An 8,386-nucleotide genomic window follows, 5' to 3' on the forward strand; every position below is an offset into this window, starting at 1 on the left:
ATAATAGTTATTGCTGATTTATTGTAACTAACCAAATTTTGTAAACTACATTTTTACAAATGTCGAAGTTGTCCATGTTGTTGATCGATAAAATTTTATTGGACTATATCATTAACATACGCTGCAGTTTTGATAAGCAACTGGAAACTGCAGCAGGAAGAGAAACAGGAACAGAAATGGCCAAAAAAGCCACAAAAATCTGCATTAGCTGGTGGCAAGGCCGCAAAAGGGAAACAAAATTCGCGTGGCATGGCTAAAAATATTAGTAGTGTGTTCTCGGGAATGGAGCATGAGTGGGTGGTGGCTTCGGTGGCATCAGTGGTGCGGTGGCTGCTGCAGCGCCAAAGTGGCCACATTTTAGCGTTGAATGCGTTAACCGACAATGCAGTGGCTACATGAGCACTGGATGCTGCTGAATGCTGACCAAACAAAACGAAATGCTCGCCGGATTCTGGCTGATGGCCCGAATTAGGTCAAAGTGGTGCCCGCTAAAAGCACAAGCATACAAAAGCGAACAGAACCCAGTGGGGAGTGCTTTGGATTCGACTTTATACCACCAATTAAATTTTAATTACAATTCACTGGTTGAAGGGAAATTCAATCTTGATCTAAAACAGTTCTGTTTCTTATACATTTAGTTCATGTTGTCCTTGGTTCAGTAGGGAATTTAATTTTTATCTGAAATAATTTAAGTTTCTATTAAAATGAATTATTAATTTTAGTTTATTACAAAATGCTCACTTTAAACTATATTTTATACCAGACAGCTTAATGTTGATCTCAAGGGTGTGTCAATTACAAATACTACACACTTTAAAATTTGTAAAGTATTGTGCTTCTTTTTAATTTTTTGAGTCTTAGCCAGATTGCTTTTATTGAATTTTAAAATTAAGTTATTATTATAAACCCTAAGTACATGTTTTTATTTGCTACGAATATTGGTAAATATTTCGGAGGTCTTAATATAGCAAACAAATAATAAAGATATGGTCTTAAAAATGTAAAGTAAATTCGATTCCAAACTTACAATTCCATGGAGTATAACATAGCCTTTTCCCCTGAACCTGCTGGGTATTCGAAAATGGCAGAAAATGTCGGGTAGAATGCTTGGTTCGCTTGACTCGACTCGCTCGGCTATCAGCGCTTGCATTTTAATTGCAAATTTTTTCCCACACAGTTGGACACGCTCTGCGGAGCTGGACCTGCTGGACTTTTCGCTGGCAATAATTTATTGGAGGCGCTTAGCACGAGATTAACGGCAAATGTAAACCCAGCCAGCGAACCGGAAACGGATTACGGGCCAACGGAAGTAGAAAGTCACACGTAATTCAATATCACGCTGGCAATTTACGACCCGGGCAAAGGAGACACATCCAGTGGGTCTGTTACTCGTTCTCGTCCAGGATCTGGATCTGCGTTTGGGGCCGGGGTAATTGCATCTGGATGCGACCCGGTGTGTCTGAGTGGGCACCCACATATTTTTTTTTTCCTTGCAATCGGGCATTAAATTAAGCCAGCTATTTGAATTTCCCGTCTTCGGGCAATTTAAAGCAAGGAAAGCGATTGTGGTGGGGCTGCTTTCAAGCCATATTAAACTTGTCAGCCTGTCGGCGAAATGTCGGCTGACAGCTGGTGGAGAAACCTTTTTGGCCATAAACCCAAGATCTAATTGGCTAGAGCCAAAATGTGTTTTTCGCTGAAATTTCCGTCACTCCTCTAAAATGCCAAGATACACATATATATTTAGCTTTCCCACACGCTCACAATCGGCAAAAGCCCGTCTGTTTATTTGTTCAACTTTTCAGCTGTAAACAATTACTGACTGGTTTTTGTTTATGCAGCCACTTCCGTTTCCGTTTGCCAGATTTCTTAATATTTTTATTGATTGTTGGACAATACTAGAAACAAATTTTTTGCCCTCCAGTGGCCAGTGACCCATTCTAACCCGAAAATACCCGGCGACATACATACATACTGCCTCTGGCAGCCATAATTGTTTTTTTGCTGAAGTGCACTACGGCTAGACTTTATTTATTGTTGGTTGCACCCTTTCAACCACAAACAGGGACAGATGCTGTGTACATGATTCCCGGACATTTGGACGGGTCAGGAAAACGCAGAAAAGCCAACTGAACGCTGCAACTGCAAATATTTGAAGCTCTCCCCATACTTTTTGCTTTTATTTTCAGCAGTTGATTGACTTTTTGGCATCGAACCGATTCGCCCGGCGTATAAATGTAAATGCCAAATAGAAATGTTTTGGCCAACAATTATTTTCGTACTTTGATGGATTTTCGGGTACCACGGTTTTGGCTGAAATACGTGTTTAAAGGTTTGCTAATTTGTGTAATTGGTTTTTTGATTGCTTATCTGTGCTAAAGAATTTTGAACTAATGATACAGTTAGCTTGTGTAAAATCAAGTCAAAAGGTACAGTCTATGATTGATTGTTGTATAAAAAAAATAAATTTCAAAAAAGCCACTTATTCTTATTCATTGTTTTTGCATCAATCTAAATATCCTCCTAAATGGGTCCTAAACGTCTTTCGTAATCTGTAAATTGTATTTATTTATTAAAATCACAAGCAAATATTATAAAAAGTTAGAGTGATTTTAGAGATTATATATTGGAATGTGGTTGTTTTAACAAGTTTCACAAAAATATATTAAATTGTGGATTCTAGTCGCAAAGGGTGTAATTAGTAAATTTAATAGAATAAAGAAAAAAAAAAAACAACATTTAGTTTTAAAAGTCCATTTTTTGCAAAACAAATTTTTTGAGTTTTATTTGCTGAGATAATGCGCATTTGATACCAAAAGTACTTCCACTAAAATAACTTTTTTCAAGGGAATTGCAACTACGACTTATTTAAGCAATTTTTCATGCATTTTTTGTGGCTATCATATTGCGTTTTTGGCATTCAAATTTGCATTGATTTCATTCTGATTTCCTTTACTTTTTTGCGACGTCAGCAGACCACGCAACGAATTGCAAATTTAAATGCCGCAGCAGCTGCAACTGCTTATGGTAATGAGTCTGTCCAACTCCCCACTCTCCGTCCGGAGTCCGATTGTCCGATTGTCCGGCTGTTTTACCGGCAGTTGGCGGGGCCACCAACGCAGTGGCAACTGGCAACTAATAATGTAAAACTCTCTCTTTATAACTTTTCACGGGGGAAAATCCTGGGGCGGGAAATGCAGGAGGCGACAGCTACGACGATTGCTATGGCGACCAAAATTGAGTGCCGTTTGTGAACAGCTGGAAACTTATGAAAGTTGTTTGCCAAACAACAATAAAATAAATTGTGCAAAACGGGAAAACAGGGGGGTTAGGGGGGCGTGCGAGTTTCTCCGGTTAAGGTGTGCTCTTGTTGAATTTTCCAAGGGTGGTTTTTCGCCCGCTCGTGTCAATTGTCATTTCGTACTTGAAGCTGCTTTGTTGCCTTCAACTTGACTTTGTCTTGGCCAAGTTGTAACGCCTTTATTGCCATTGTTTGCCACTGCCTGTGCCTGCTGCTATACGTATTATTATTTATATTACACCAGACTGGGGAGAAGGTGTAAAAACTTTTCCCTTCGGCGCCTTACACTTTATGAAGTGCACACAGCGGGTTATCAATTTGTGTGTGTTGTCGCTCCAATTCGTTTTATTATTAAAAATCACTGATGCGGAAGCATCAAAGCGGAAGTTGCATTCACAGCCGACGAGATACGGATTCTGAAAAGGGATTCTTCTGCATAGTATAATAAATTGTGGCCATATATCTGATAATATATTTATAAATGCAAATGTATGAATCGAAATAAGGGCACTTGATGGTTGTTTTTGGGAATTTAGTTGGCTTAAAGCTTACGCTTCGTTAATTTGCATATCAAATTTTAGGCTTTGTGTGCGAAAATTTCAGGAATAATTGAAGTAAATGCGAGCTGACTGGCTTTCTTCCTGTCATTTATGAATACGCCATGAAAAATGTTTTAAAAAGTCAATCTCTTTTACGACATAGCAATCTAATATGTAAAAAAAGTCTTGATATAATACAAATTATTTAATTATATTTGTTTTTATGTTTTCAATTAACGCTAAGAGCATTAAAACTAATTCCAAAAAATCCCAATTGCCTTAAACATTTAATAAGAAAATGTTGAAATAGAATATTCTCTACTCGGGAATGCTTTCATTGTGTTTGAAACTCCGTTGCAGTTGATTGCCCCCTATCGATTGCTACTTTGGTTGCTTTTTTGTTATCTTTGATAACAAAAGACAAAATGAAAAGAAAGCGAGAAGGCATATCAGTATTAGAAGGAGCAGCTGCGTCTTGGACGGAAAATGCGAATCTAAATTGTTAGAGCCAGACATAAAAATAATGTCCAGTTCAGAGCTGCCTAAAAGCAATTTAATCATTGCGAGAAGTCGGAACAAAAGAATATAATCATTTTAAAAAATTACCACATTGTTTATTTTTATAAAATTATTTTTTTTTAATTTTTCTTAGTATTAAAGACTTTTTTATGACTGAATCAATTTTAGTCTGAGTCGGATAATTGACTTTAGCAGTTAACCAAGGGAATAAAGTTTATGACAAGTAACGGAATGAAATAAAAAATAAATAAAAATTAAAATTATTGCATGAATGGTGGATACTCCAAGAAACATGAGAAATAATATTTAAGTGGATTAAGTAAATTAGACAATTTTGGTTTTGCTCAGCCTACGTCCTATGGTAAAAAGTTTAGACTTGTTTTTTGTGACTTGATCGATTTTTGGCTTGACACTGCATTCCTGGTAAGCTTTTTTGGGTTAAAAAAAAGGGAACAGCGTTCCTGACAAACGATGTTTGACAAAAGGGCAGCACTGGTACTAAACCATTTTTTCCTTTTTTTCGCCTGCCTCCTTGTCGGTTTTCGTTTTCGTATCCGATTTGGATTACGTTAAGGAAAATGCAAAATACTTTCGCTACGTCTTGGACGCGGAGAAGTAACAAAGTTAGATTGCAGTTAAAAACGTTGAAAACATTTTACACTTATTTTTATTCTGGCTGCGAACCAAATAAATATTTATGGAAAATGTTAATTCTGCGCTCTTTAATCTAAATGTTAATTTCCCGCCGGCAAATAAATCACTTTGTGGCCAAGCAGCCATCGCGACGTATGCGTAATGCGTTTGAATTGAATCGAATGGAATGCCAGGGGATTTCCATGCACCGCCGGGGGACTTTTCATCCAACATTCCCAACTCCTCTTACCAGGTGTCTGCGGCTGTTGGATTAATTAGTGCGCGGTGCTCTACAAAATGCTCCGTGGGGACCGATTTCCGGGGGAAGTTCAAGTGCGGGTTTCACTGCCTCCGCTGCTCCTGTGGCTCTTTAATATTTGCCCGAACTGCAGCTCGGTAAAACTGTCGGCAGCAGGGGTATGGTTTCAATTAGCGCCCTAGTCAGACCAAGACCACAACTAGCAGCTAATTACGCAACTCTGGATTAGTTTGTCCTAAAAAGTAGTATAAGCTACCAAAACTGCAACAAAAATCCTTTAAAAATTGCGTTAAGGATTGCTACGCTCAGGTCATCCCAAAGGAATTTTACCATTAAAGGTATCGATAGTTATTTATCGATAGTTATTTAAGTTCAGTAAAAAAATTATTATTATTATTTTTTTATTTTGTACAGCATTGGTATTTGTATACAATATTAAATATAAAAGCCTTCGCGTTAGGTATTAAGAGTGCTAGTAACTAGGACCTTTGACTCTGGTTTATTGCAGCATATTAATTAAAAACCCATTCCAGTAAATAAAAGCAGTATTTTCTAAAGAAAACTTTACCAAAAAGTTCTTCAAAAATAGGGTCAAATATTTAAATATAGCATTCTGCATATTTATTTCGATAAACTCAAAATGTATTTAATTTTATGACCATTTTTTGCATTTTTGATAAGGGTGGGGGTCATCAATTTTTTCAAAAATTTGAAAATCTGAAAAATTTTTTATTGCGAATGCCATTTGATAGGCAATTTAATGACGAATTCAGCGATGTATGACATTCCATCATTTGACTATTACTTCTCAGCGTTTTGATAGAAAAACTGATTTTTTAGGTGTTTTTTTTTTAGAATTTTGGAGACTAGTAAAAAAATAAAATCCGAAAGACTAATTGATAGTATTTAGATTGGTATTTAACAAAGTTGAAATAAATCAGCTAATGTCTTTCTTTGGTTTGTATATATACATAGTATAATTTTCATAACTCAAATTCTAATAGCATGTTTTTAATATTTACACGTAAAACGTCTATATTAACATTTACCTTTTTTTGCAATTTGTAGAAGATATTATGTTCTTAACCACTTAATACACCAAAAGGGATACCATCTTCTTAGCTGGCTTACCTTGCCTTTAACCAATTGATTGCCAATCAATTCGTCAAATGATTAATGACAACTTCAACTCCCACTCAATAGACCATATGGGACTAGGCTGAAACGAATTCCCAACTCATCAGAATATTCAGATGAGTAATTGTGCCTTGGGCGCAACCCGAAAATCTTGACATTTCCCCAGTGGCATTCCAGGGTGCTCTAAATTTGCCAACTATGCGGCCAACTTTAAAACCAGCGAATAGCCGAAATAAATGACAGAGATGACTTTATGGCCGGGACTGCACTTTGTCCCTAAACCAACGCGATGCTGAAAACACAGTTTTTGCACAAGGAGCTTGCACAGGGAAAAATGGGAGTGAAAAGAGGGAGTTCAAGTGTAGTTAGCCTGGGGCTTTGGCATGCATTTAACATCCGGACCAGGACAGGACTGGGGGCAGGCCAAAAGTTCGGGCCAAGCTCGTTTTTTCTGACTGACCTACAGTGAGAAAAAAATGTTTTGGAATAATGCATGATTTGAAAATGCTTCGATTAGTAGAGTAAAGAAGTTACCTACTTCTTACTTAATCGAAGCTTTTTGAAAAACAACACAAATTATCATTAGATTCTGTACTTATTGTGTGGAAACGAAAAGACCTTGCAAAATGTTTTTGTTATTAAAAATTTTATTTTATGCTTAAAACATAAACTTATTTAAGGTTAACTAGTTTTTTTCTTCCTAACCAGACAATTTATTATATTATAAAAAATATAGCTATTGAGTTTAGACCTTGCCTTAATAATTAGAAATGTTCGTTAAACATTAACAGCTATAAATATTTTGAATACTTTTGTTTAATAATTGAAAGTAATAAGAACAAATGCTAAAATTATTACAAATATAGTGGGATGGAAGTTTATTGATTCTGTTAATAAATACTTTTCTAATTTAAACCGTAATATTATGAATTTTTAAATAAGCAATTCACAACTATTTGAACTTTTTAGGAATGCAGAAGAGTTTAAAGGTATAAAATATCCGTATTTCTGTGATTTTTCTGTGTAGCATTCCTATGCGAGTGGGTGGCCATTGGGTGTTTGGGTTCAAAGTGCGGGGACACCGCTTTTGAGCTACGTGACATGCATAGTTCATCGCTTTGGCCTGAGAGCACGGACGAAAAATATTGCAGTTGTGATATGTTTGAGCTGACTCGGATGTCCAGATGTCCGGATGCGATGGCTTTTGCTTTACGTCAACTCCAGAGCAGAGGTGCTAATGAAAATGGTTAAACTTTCAGCACAAATCGGAAACGCATATATGCATCCCATGGATACATACGTATCCGCATCCGCATCCGCATCCGCGTGCGTCTAATTGCATGTTCCTTAATTAACCCCAAACAATTGGGACAACATGGCGCTTTCTCCTTTAAAGTTGCCGACTCAAAATTGAGTCTGGGCTAAATGCGAGTTTTATGTCGGTCGGCCCACGCAGAGTCTGTTGGTTGTATTCATTTTTAAGACTGGCAAACAAGCAAAACCAATTTGCGCCCAAAGTACGAGTAACAGGAGCAGTTAATTTTAATTACACACATAACGTAGCAGTATACAAGTTGCTGATGTGACAACGGGGCGTCTCAATTTGGCCACCTTTCTCCGCCAAAAGTACGCCAACCACCAACCACCGGGCACATACTCACCCACTTGCACACTCACATGCCCATTCACAGCCAAATTGCCATTAAATGAGCGGAGGCGTTGCTGAGAATAAACGACAATGGCATTTCTGCGGCCATGTGTGGAAAATGAGCTGGCGGCGGGAAATGAAGCCTCAATCGTTTCGAGGTGCAAAAGCAACAAAACAAATTAATTTTACAGCTGCACATTGCGGGAAGTGCTGGCAAACTTGATGCCACACCCGCTCATATGAACGGGAAACCTTGGAGAAGATTACCAACTTAGTTTCACGCCCCTCTCAACTTTTAAATGAATTTCACTTCCGCTTTGCACTTTGCCATCCAGCTGTACGGATGAGGT

The sequence above is a fragment of the Drosophila gunungcola genome (assembly GCF_025200985.1).
Source record: "Drosophila gunungcola strain Sukarami chromosome 2R unlocalized genomic scaffold, Dgunungcola_SK_2 000006F, whole genome shotgun sequence".
NCBI lineage: Eukaryota > Metazoa > Arthropoda > Insecta > Diptera > Drosophilidae > Drosophila > Drosophila gunungcola.